This window comes from Schistocerca piceifrons, chromosome 1, assembly GCF_021461385.2.
Source record: "Schistocerca piceifrons isolate TAMUIC-IGC-003096 chromosome 1, iqSchPice1.1, whole genome shotgun sequence".
Taxonomy (NCBI): domain Eukaryota; kingdom Metazoa; phylum Arthropoda; class Insecta; order Orthoptera; family Acrididae; genus Schistocerca; species Schistocerca piceifrons.
The window spans coordinates 430799388-430811650 of NC_060138.1; the positions used below are offsets into that span (position 1 = coordinate 430799388).

General features: G+C 42.8%; 1 protein-coding gene across 1 annotated transcript in view; it reads right to left on the minus strand.

The window, feature by feature from the left end:
• LOC124786249 (sodium- and chloride-dependent GABA transporter ine-like) overlaps positions 1-12263 on the minus strand; it is a 332165-nt gene that overhangs the window by 285743 nt on the left and 34159 nt on the right.

Here is a 12263-nt window from a genome sequence, read left to right on the forward strand (position 1 = left end):
TTCTCGAATTTCTCCTCGTGGTCAATACGCGAGATGTATGAGGGGGGAATTAATATGTTGACCGTCTCCTCCTGAAAACTGCTGTCCCGAAATTTCAGTAGTAAATCTCTCTGTGATGCGCAACGCCTCTCTTGTAACGTCTGCCAGTGGAGTTTGTTTAGCATCTCCGTGACGAAACGCGCCGCTCTTCGTTGGATCTTCTCTATGTCCTCTATCAGTCCTACCTGACAGGGATCATAGACAGATGAAAAATACTCTAGAATCGGGCGAACAAGCGCGTTATAAGCCACTTCTTTCGTGGATGAGTTACATTTCCTTAAGGTTCTTCCGATGACTGAGTCTGGTGTCTGTTTTTCCCAGTATCTGTTTTATATGGTCATTCCGCTTAAGGTCGCTCTGGATAGTTAGGCCTAGATATTTTACGGCAGACGCTGTCTCCAGCTGTTTGTCATCATAACAGTAGTGGATTTCTTTTCCTACGTATGCGCAATATGTTACGTTTATTTACATTCAGGCTCAACTGCCAGAGACTGCATCATTCCATCAGTTCTCTGCAGGTCGTTCTGCAAATTGTTGCTATTTTCTGGCTTTGTTTCTTTGGTATAAACAACTTCATTGTCTGCGAATAGCCCTAAAGAGCACCCGACGCTTTCTACTAGATCATTTTGTACATACACTCCTGGAAATTGAAATAAGAACACCGTGAATTCATTGTCCCAGGAAGGGGAAACTTTATTGACACATTCCTGGGGTCAGATACATCACATGATCACACTGACAGAACCACAGGCACATAGACACAGGCAACAGAGCATGCACAATGTCGGCACTAGTACAGTGTATATCCACCTTTCGCAGCAATGCAGGCTGCTATTCTCCCATGGAGACGATCGTAGAGATGCTGGATGTAGTCCTGTGGAACGGCTTGCCATGCCATTTCCACCTGGCGCCTCAGTTGGACCAGCGTTCGTGCTGGACGTGCAGACCGCGTGAGACGACGCTTCATCCAGTCCCAAACATGCTCAATGGGGGACAGATCCGGAGATCTTGCTGGCCAGGGTAGTTGACCTACACCTTCTAGAGCACGTTGGGTGGCACGGGATACATGCGGACGTGCATTGTCCTGTTGGAACAGCAAGTTCCCTTGCCGGTCTAGGAATGGTAGAACGATGGGTTCGATGACGGTTTGGATGTACCGTGCACTATTCAGTGTCCCCTCGACGATCACCAGTGGTGTACGGCCAGTGTAGGAGATCGCTCCCCACACCATGATGCCGGGTGTTGGCCCTGTGTGCCTCGGTCGTATGCAGTCCTGATTGTGGCGCTCACCTGCACGGCGCCAAACACGCATACGACCATCATTGGCACCAAGGCAGAAGCGACTCTCATCGCTGAAGACGACACGTCTCCATTCGTCCCTCCATTCACGCCTGTCGCGACACCACTGGAGGCGGGCTGCACGATGTTGGGGCGTGAGCAGAAGACGGCCTAACGGTGTGCGGGACAGTAGCCCAGCTTCATGGAGACGGTTGCGAATGGTCCTCGCCGATACCCCAGGAGCAACAGTGTCCCTAATTTGCTGGGAAGTGGCGGTGCGGTCCCCTACGGCACTGCGTAGGACCCTACGGTCTTGGCGTGCATCCGTGCGTCGCTGCGGTCCGGTCCCAGGTCGACGGGCACGTGCACCTTCCGCCGACCACTGGCGACAACATCGATGTACTGTGGAGACCTCACGCCCCACGTGTTGAGCAATTCGGCGGTACGTCCACCCGGCCTCCCGCATGCCCACTATACGCCCTCGCTCAAAGTCCGTCAACTGCACATACGGTTCACGTCCACGCTGTCGCGGCATGCTACCAGTGTTAAAGACTGCGATGGAGCTCCGTATGCCACGGCAAACTGGCTGACACTGACGGCGGCGGTGCACAAATGCTGCGCAGCTAGCGCCATTCGACGGCCAACACCGCGGTTCCTGGTGTGTCCGCTGTGCCGTGCGTGTGATCATTGCTTGTACAGCCCTCTCGCAGTGTCCGGAGCAAGTATGGTGGGTCTGACACACCGGTGTCAATGTGTTCTTTTTTCCATTTCCAGGAGTGTATATTGTAAACAGCAAAGGTCTTATCACACTTCCCTGTGGTACTCCGGATATTACCTTTACATCTATCGATTTAGTTCCGTTAAGAGCGACGTGTTGAGTTCTATCTGCAAGAAAGTCTTGAATCCAGTCGCAGGTCTGCTCCGATACTCCGTAAGCTCGTATTTTTTTTCATTGAAAGGTAATGCAGGACGGTGTCAAATGATCATCCTGTCACGAGTACCAGCTTGATATAATATACATAACGACGCCAAGTTATGTCAAATGGGAGTAATGTGTTCGAAGTTCAAGAAACTGTCCTTTGTCTGCCTTTTGTCTGCTACAGAGGAATCCATTGTGTTAGCTTAACGTATCAGTCAGCTGCAACTTGCCAGAGCAAAGTTTGTAACACCGCTACTTCTATATTGAAAACGGTCAATTAAGTTTTTAGTTTAAGACTGCTTGTTATCAGTATTACGAGGCGCTGTGATCACGCGAACAAGAGGCGTTCCGACAAGAGTTTCGGCCTTTGGTGATGTTACAAAAACATTTCGAATTATTTGACGTTAAACACTGAATGTTACAGAAAGTAATACAGAAATAATTCATAGGGGTATTTCGACATTTCATATGGGTTTGTGTACGTGGCTTGAGGTCAACAATACCAGGCGTTAACGGTTATCAAACGCTGGAAGCGCTAGCCGCTGGTTGATGCGGAGTGTGTCACTGCGCGTTAGAATGGATTCGTGCCGCTCATGACTCCTCTTTGCTCGGCTCTTCCAAGTCTCAGTGTTTGTCTGGCGTTCGGTATAGTAACTGGTCGCTCACTGAGGACAGAAATACGATTCTTCGCGCTGTCGGTGGCTGTGGAAACTATGTGCATGCCGCAGTTGAAAAATTATTGCTTTCCTCGCCTTGTATGGTCGCGGGATTCCGCTTTCGGGGTCACCACAATTTTTATTTCTGCTGCCTTGCTTTGCATGCTGTGCTGGGGGGATCCACCTAAAGGACTGTTGGCATTCGCGAAACCCCACGTTCGTTGAGCGAAATTCAGTTTGGGTTCTCGCACGCAACGCTGCTTACCTTTTTTTTCTGACAGTTACAATAGCCTTAAATTTTTATGTGGCTCAGCACTCCGTGTCAACAGTTCAAGCCCGAGTATTTTGAGCCTATTTGTAAAGAGAAAGCAGAATATTTTAATGTTGATTGTTTTGTGGAAATCTTATTTCTGTATCCGTCCATTTACAACCAGTTATTTTTTTACTTCTGTGCTTTCGTTAACGGCCCACGTGTTATAACCGCTAACCGTTTCGCACTGTTTGTTTTCCTTTATAATTTTAATGTTACTCTGTGTCCGTTTAATATTTGAAAGACCCGAGTGATGTCTGAGCTAGCTAAAGCTGGAAAGTTATGTAAACCCAGCATTTATTACAGTTTCGTGAACTTTGTTTGAAATTTGTAAGCTAGTTAACACTCATTCTCTTACTGTTTATCTGATCTGAAAGTCATGTGTACAAACTTCAAAATTTTTGGGTAAAAGTTGTGTAAATTTCATTGTCTTAATTATTAACGATTTTATAGTGGCTGTTCGAACTCCTCTTTTGACTGGTTTATTTTCTCAATGCTAAAATGAAGTTAGACAAATAATAATAATAATATTATTATTATTATTATTATTATTATCTTCTTTCCTTTCTCAGACCTTAGGTCCGGACCTTGATCAAGCGTGACTTCCTTTTAACTGTACGGTATACGTCACATTGCATTTAGGAACTTTCGGGTAATTGAACATGTATCAATAATTACAGGTTTCTATAGTTGTATATATACGTTTGGATGTAGCTGTATTGCGTTGATGTACTGGTGGATATTGTGTGGTATGACTCCTGTAGTTGATAGTATAATTGGTATAATGTCAACTTTATCCTGATGCCACATGTCCTTGACTTCCTCAGCCAGTTGGATGTATTTTTCAATTTTTTCTCCTGTTTTCTTCTGTATATTTGTTGTAATGGGTATGGATATTTCGAATAGTTGTGTTGATTTCTTCTTTTTATTGGTGAGTATGATGTCTGGTTTGATATGTGGTGGTGTTTTATCTGTTATAATGGTTCTGTTCCAGTATAATTTGTATTCATCATTCTCCAGTACATTTTGTGGTGCATACTTGTATGTGGGAACGTGTTGCTTTATTAGTTTATGTTGTATGGCAAGTTGTTGATGTATCATTTTTGCTACATTCTCATGTCTTCTGGGGTATTCTGTGTTTGCTAGTATTGTACATCCGCTTGTGATGTGATCTACTGTTTCTATTTGTTGTTTGCAAAGTCTGCATTTATCTGTTGTGGTATTGGGATCTTTAAAAATATGCTTGCTGTAATATCTGGTGTTTATTGTTTGATCCTTTATTGCAATCATGAATCCTTCCGTCTCACTGTATATATTGCCTTTTCTTTGCCATGTGTTGGATGCGTCTTGATCGATGTGTGGCTGTGTTAGATGATACAGGTGCTTGCCATGTAGGGTTTTCTTTTTCCAATTTACTTTCTTTGGATCTGTTGATGTTATGTGATCTAAAGGGTCGAAGTGGTTATGAAATTGCAATGGTGTGGCTAATGTATTTATATGAGTGACTGCTTTGTGTATTTTGCTAGTTTCTGCTCGTTCTATAAAGAATTTTCTTAAATTGTCTACCTGTCCATAATGTAGGTTTTTTATGTCGATAAATCCCCTTCCTGCTTCCTTTCTGCTTAATGTGAATCTTTCTGTTGCTGAATGTATGTGATGTATTCTATATTTGTGGCATTGTGATTGTGTAAGTGTATTGAGTGCTTCTAGGTCTGTGTTACTCCATTTCACTACTCCAAATGAGTAGGTCAGTATTGGTATAGCGTAATATTTATAGCTTTTGTCTTGTTTCTTGCTGTCAATTCTGTTTTCAGTATTTTGTTAGTCTTTGTCTATATTTTTCTTTAGTTCTTCTTTAATATTTGTATTATCTATTCCTATTTTTTGTCTGTATCTTAGATATTTATAGGCATCTGTTTTTTTCCATCGCTTCTATGGAGCCGCTGTGGTTATCCAATATGTAATCTTGTTTAGTGTGTTTTCCCATGACTATGCTATTTTTCTTACATTTGTCTGTTCCAAAAGCCATATTTATATCATTGCTGAATACTTCTGTTATCTTTAGTAATTGGTTGAGTTGCTGATTTGTTGCTGCCAGTAGTTTTAGATCATCCATGTATAGCAAATGTGTGATTTTGTGTGGGTATGTTCCAGTAATATTATTTAGCATGTTGGATAGTGGGTTCAGAGCAAGACAGAACCAGAAAGGACTTGATGAGCCTCCTTGGTATATTCCACACTTAATCTGTATTGGCTGTGATGTGATATTATTTGAATTTGTTTGGATATTAAGTGTGGTTTTCCAATTTTTTATTACTATGTTTAGGAACTGTAACAATTTAGGATCTACTTTGTATATTTCCAATATCTGTAGCAACCATGAGTGGGGTACACTATCAAAAGCTTTTTGGTAATCAATGTATGCGTAGTGCACCGACCTTTGTTTGGTTTTAGCTTGATATGTCACCTCTGTATCTATTATCAGTTGCTCTTTACATCCTCGTGCTCCTTTGCAGCAGCCTTTTTGTTCTTCATTTATAATTTTGTTCTGTGTTGTATGTGTCATTAATTTCTGTGCAATGACTGAAGTTAATATTTTTTATATTGTTGGTAGGCATGTTATGGGGCGATATTTTGCTGGGTTTGCTGTGTCTGCTTGATCTTTAGGTTTCAGATAAGTTATTCCATGTGTAAGTGTATCAGGGAATGTGTATGGGTCTGCAATGTAATTGTTAAATAATTTAGTTAGATGTGAATGTGTTGAGGTGAACTTCTTTAGCCAGAAATTTGCTATTTTATCATTTCCAGGGGCTTTCCAATTGTGCGTAGAATTAATTGCTTGGGTGACTTCATGTTGCAAAATTATCACTTCAGGCATTTGTGGTATCATCTTGTATGTGTCTGTTTCTGCTTGTATCCACCGTGCATGTCTATATGTTGTACTGGGTTTGACCTTATGTTGCTCCAAAAGTGTTCCATGTCTGTTATGTTTGGTGGATTGTCTATTTTAATGTGGGTGTTATCTATTGTTTGGTAAAATTTCTTTTGGTTTGTGTTGAATGTTTGGTTTTGTTTCCTTCTATTTTCACTTTTTTTGTATCTTCTAAGTCGTTTGGACAATGCTTGTAATTTCTGCTTCTTTTCGTCTAATTGCTCTATCGCTTCTTGCTGTGAGATTTTACCTAACCTTTTTCGTTTTTTGTCTGATATTTCATTTCTTATAAATTGTGTTAGCTGTCTGACGTCTTTTCTCAGTTTTTCTATTCTGATCTGTAGCCTGTGTTGCCATGCTGGTTTCGTGCGTTTCTTCTGTGTGTTGGTTGGTTCTGATCTCTGCCTAGTGTGTATATTTAGTGTAGTGAGTGCTCCCACATAAACCAGTAGCTGTAACTCTTCCATAGTTGTAGTTTCATTTATTTTTTTGTGTATGATTGTGTTGATAGTTGTTATTGTTGTTTCAACTTATGGGTTATTTGGTGGTCTATGCAAGAATGGTCTAATGTCTGTATTTGTGTCTTTGTATTCTATATATGTCAACTGAAATTTTTCCTTCTATATCTAACATGTGTGTCACTTCATGTTCTATTTGTGCTTGTTCTGGTGGCTGTCTTAAGATTTCATTTTCCTCTGATTGTTTAAGTGATGCGTGTTCTTTGTTTGTTTGCTCTGGGATGTTTGAGTCCATTCTGTATTTTCTTCTTCTTCTGATTGCACATTATTTTGTTCCAGTATTTGTTGTACTTGTTGTTTGATGTTTTCTAATTCAGACTGGAGTATCCTGTTATTTTTCATTTTAACACGGATCTGATCAGCTGGTCGTTGTTCTGTTAAAAATTTTAATTCTGGGTATCTGGTAATAAATGATGTGTATACTTGTGATCTGTATCCAGTTGTGTTGGTTCCTAAGTTTGTTGCTTGGTAATAACGGAACATGAGGTGTCGGTTAACTTCATCTGGCCATCTCATCCTCTGCCTTTGTTTTCCTGCTAGAGTGGTTGCAGGAAGCATATCCTGCAAAACACCTCTATTTGGATTTAAAGCATTTGCCGTGTGGCTAGCAGTGTCGTTACCATTGTGGACGGGCATAGGGTTCAAGCGTCGTCCCCGACCATGACAGCGCTTGTCCGAGGCTTCTTTAGTTCTGTCCTGAACCAACTAATCACACTAAAAGGGGGGTTAGCCCTATTAGTGGTTTGTTCTTTTCGTCGCCTTTTACGACTGGCAGAACATACCGGAGGCGTATTCTTTTCCCGGGCCTACACGGGGTTTATTATTATTATTTTAATTTTGATTTAGCATCTTACCGCTCCCAGATCCAAGATCCCTACAAGTTCAAATTCCATATTTCATCTTATATCGAAAGATTATTGTGGATTCACAAAACGTGAGAATTTACAATGGTTTTTGTTGTTTCATAGAATACCAAGCGCAAAGTTTGTATTATTTTATATTAAACCGTAATAATTTTGTAAAGCTAGAGACGTCTTGCAGACACCTGCAATCGTTAGGTGGGATTCCCTCGTATCACTTCTGGTTGTCAAGAGACACTGGAGATGAGAGAGAGGAGAGGGTAAGCAGTTCTATGGCATAATTTTTCCCGCGGGCCGACAATGTGCTACTGTTCCAGGGAACTGTCCCGCTGTTGTTTTAACTCCGAAAACGGGTCGATGCAGCTCTCAGTGTGTCTCTCTACCATGCAAGCCTTCTCATCTCAGCTAACTACTTCAACTGTATCCATTAGAATCTGCTTACTTTTACCCCCATATTCTCCTCCATGAGCAAATACAGATTCCTTGTGTGCTATAAAGCGATCCCATCTATTAGCGTGTCACGATTTTTTTTAACTTACGGCAAGGGTACACAACCGCGGCAGAAACACCAGCTACAAAGAACACGTCCCAGTCGGGGCAAATTTCACCGAAAGTTGAATTTTTTTTAGCAGTATGGAAACTAATGATGACGGAGCAGTATGGAAACTAATGATGACGGGTAGTAACACCGTCGGACATACAAAAGTCGTAAGACTTAAAACAAAGGAAGTAAACACATTATCTGCCAGAGGGCATTGATTTGTATCTGTGGGGCAAGGTGAAAATTTGGGCCAGACCAGTATTCGAACCCGGGCCTCCTGCTTACTAGGCATCCGGACACAGTCGTCACCGCAACTGCACGGACTACCCTAGCATGCCTCCCGTCAGATCCAAATTCTCAACTTATACCACACTGCTGATGCAGTGCCCCTTCTAGTTAGCCTCATTACACGCGGCAGCTCGTCGATTCCCGTAAGAGTTCGACCTTGGTGTGCGTGACCCAAAGAACAGACACCATACATGTGGCCTTAGGACTGTCCCTATCTGCGGTTCGTACGACTCTGAAAAACGACACTAAACGACACTACAGTGAATGAGTTCCACATTCCTTCGCATATAACAGCTGATTTCTCACAGTGCTTGTAAATACTCAAAAAAATTCGAAAGAGCAGCTTGTGTTACATCATTATAGGCGACAAAACATGGTTTTCTTAGTAGAACGTTACAACGAAATCGCAAAAGGCAAAGGATGTTTGAAGATGTGGTACAACTATCTCAAAAAATGTCCGCAAAAGAATGGTGCTTGACCCCTTCTCGAAAAATAATACTTAAACATGAAGCGCAGACTATTATTTGCTTCTAATCGTACTAGCGTTAAACCATCAAAGAACTATAACCAGTTTGTTCGCGTGGCCATCTTCCGCAGCAAGTACAGGACTACTTGTTTTGTAAATAAAACCGCCTTTTCCTGCTGTCGGAACTCAAAATTGTGCTTACATGTCGGTAATAAAGTGGAAGTGCAACCTCCAGACCAGATGAGAGGAAACGCAAATCACAGCACATCGTAAGTAATTACTTTTCTACATAAAAAATCGCGACGTGAATTGTTTGATAATCTAAAAATAACAAAACTGTATAGCTATAGATCGCACTGATGATGCCATAGAACAAGAAAAAGGCGAAACGCGACTAGGAAAAATAAATTAAGTGGCAGCAGCAAAAAGGCGGTTTTATTTACAAAACAAGTATAATTATAATCAGTATATACTTCATCGCCGGCCGCGCGGTTCTAGGCGCTTCAGTCTGGAACCGCGCGACTGCTACGGTCGCAGGTTCGAATCCTGCCTCGGGCATGGATGTGTGTGATGTCCTTAGGTTAGTTAGGTTTAAGTAGGTCTAAGTTCTAGGGGACTGATGACCTCAGCAGTTAAGTCCCATAGTGCTCAGAGCCATTTGAACCATTTTTTGAACAATTTTGGTACCTCTATCACCACGACTCTTTCCAGAATATCAGTAATCAAATGGGTACACATTTCTTGACAATTATCTCGAAATCCAATCTTGTTTCCACACGTAAGTATTCTTGGACACGAATTTTCAACAAATACGCTACCGTAGGCGTCGCACATTGAACAAGCACAAGTCACTACGAAAAATGATTTAGCATACGGCTTTGAGGGATGAAAAGATGGATTAAGTAGTGGAAATAATGCTAAGAAGTATAGTAATTGGGGTGGTTTTGCTTTCACGTTTACATATACTGGGTAAGCAGTGACAGGTTATTACGCAAAGGCTCCGTCTGAAAGATCGGTACCGCTGTCTCGAGAACGTCGTTTGGGACACACGCGATGCCGGTCCTCCGAGCTGCTTCCGCTTAACGCTAACGCCATGGATCTACAGACAATTGTAGCAATGGAAAGATCGCTATCATCATCATTTCTGCTAAAGACGACACGGAACAGGACTCACCATTCTTCTTGTGTCTTGGTTCCCCGACGCCAGTGGCACCATATCGATGTTTTAGTCACTCGCTGACCAAATTACTCCATAGCACTGATCACTGGCGTACCAGGTAGTAACTCTTCACATTCCAAAAACTCAGATCGTCTGCTATCAATCCCCATCACCCCACAGGCCTCAGCACCACAGTAAGAAACTTCCCACGTTACCACTGGAAGACTGATAAACGCACGTCCCTTTGCAAACGTATCTCGCTACTGAACTTCACATTTGCATGTTACGACGTACCTCTAGCTGTAGCTGGGTGATTCCGGCGGATTCCAGATTCTCACGCAGTCCTCGCAGTCATTTAAGATACCATTTGACCTGGAACGGAATGCAGGTGTTCTGCACGTGACGGGCAATCTACGAGAGTTGTAACATCAACTGCTAATTTTCGAAGGCTTTTAAGCACGCGGATTTCACATCCGATAATCCTGTTAGGTGGAAAATTGGAATGACACGCTGGGAGCGTGGTTGAAGAGCAGCGCACACATTCTGCCAGCTACACGCGTTTGCTGCTGCATTAACGTGTTTACTGTGGGACTCTTGTATAAGACGAAAATAATGCTCTCGTGCTCCGCTGTGACATACAGCGATACCGGTGCGGAATATGATTTGGAGAGACCAACTGAAAGCGCGGAATGGACTGCTACAGTATAGGAACATTCTGTAATTGTAAATTTTCACGACTGCTCTATTATAGTTGCAATTTTATCCCCGCAGAACACGCCACTAACTGTCCACTATACGCTGAGTGAACTACGGTTATTATAGCACGTGAGAGGAACAGGACCCGAGGTTCGAAACAGGTTTTTGTTGCATGCCTAAGCATAACTATACAGACAGCACTTCTAAATACAAGGATTTTTTTTAGTAATGAGACAGCAGTTTGAAACGGAAATTTGTTATTATTAAAATATACATATTGGTCTGTATACAGAATCTCCACTTTTATTACGTAAACTTTCTCTTCCGTTGTTAACGCAAGTATTGTTAGAAACTGTGGAACTGTATTCTGTTTTTCGGGCATGTGTAGGTGCCAGATAAAACTAATGCCAGTTGAAGCAGGTGCTAGACAGCTCCATTGGAAGTCTAATCGTGAAGTATGTTCCGTCCACAATCGAGGTGACTTTCAAATCCCTCGTTCGAAAAGGTTCTAGGTTATAATTATAAAACGATCTGAAAAATTATTCCGTACCTTGAGTAATCCAATGGCCAAGTTTGGGATGTACAGGTTGGATACGACTGCACGTGAATGTATGCATGTAACCACACCGCGTGATGCGCACGCCACGTGTACACCCGCTACGTAATCCACACCGTTTGAGCATGGTGCGGACTGTCGGGGTGGGTGGAGCAGTGCAAAGGGGACGATGTTACTCACAGCGGAGCGGCGGGTGTTCGTTGCGGAAAGCTTCTTCACAACGAAGTCGTGGAAACGGTGCGGTCAGTTGTTTGCTGAGAAGTTTAATGGTGTCAAAGTGCCAACAAGGAGAGTGTCGTGCAACGCTTAATCTGAAAATGGCGTCAGTCAGGATCGGTTGTGAACAAGTCAAAAAACATTCCGAAAAGTGCCCGCACGTCAGGAAATGTAGGTGCAGTTCACCAGAAAATGCATCAGCGTTCTACCAAATCAGCCCGACGCCTGTCACAAGAGACCGGCATATCACGTCGATCATATTGACGAATGCTCCATCTGGACCTGCACATGCATCCTTACCGAGAGTGTGTAGTTAATGCATTAAAAAGCAGCAGATGCTCTTCAGCGCCTCCAGTTTTATGGGTGGCTGTTCACTGAGATAACAATGAACGGCTTAGACATGTATCTTTCTTTATGTCTGATGAAGCCGGTTTCACTTGAGTGGTTATGTCAGTTCACAGAACCACAAGTTATGGACAGTGGAGAATCAGCATAACTTCCACGAAACACCATGCATGATCAGAAGGTTGGGGTTTCGTGTGCAGTGTCTGCACGCTGCGTTTGTGGCAGCATTAACGGAAGAGGAAAAGACCTACAGTTACTTCCAACAGGATTGAGCAACTGCCCGTACAACCGGGAAAACCTTGGCGCACACTTACACAATTTTGCAGAGGTCACGCTAGTCGCGGGCCTAGTTGGCCACACAGGTCACCTGACCTTTCAGTTTGCGATTACTTTGTGCGGGGAACTCTCAAGCCTAAGGTGTATCGCAACAACCCTCATAGTCTTTAAGAACTGCTACAAAACATTTCGGATGACATTGCAGCAA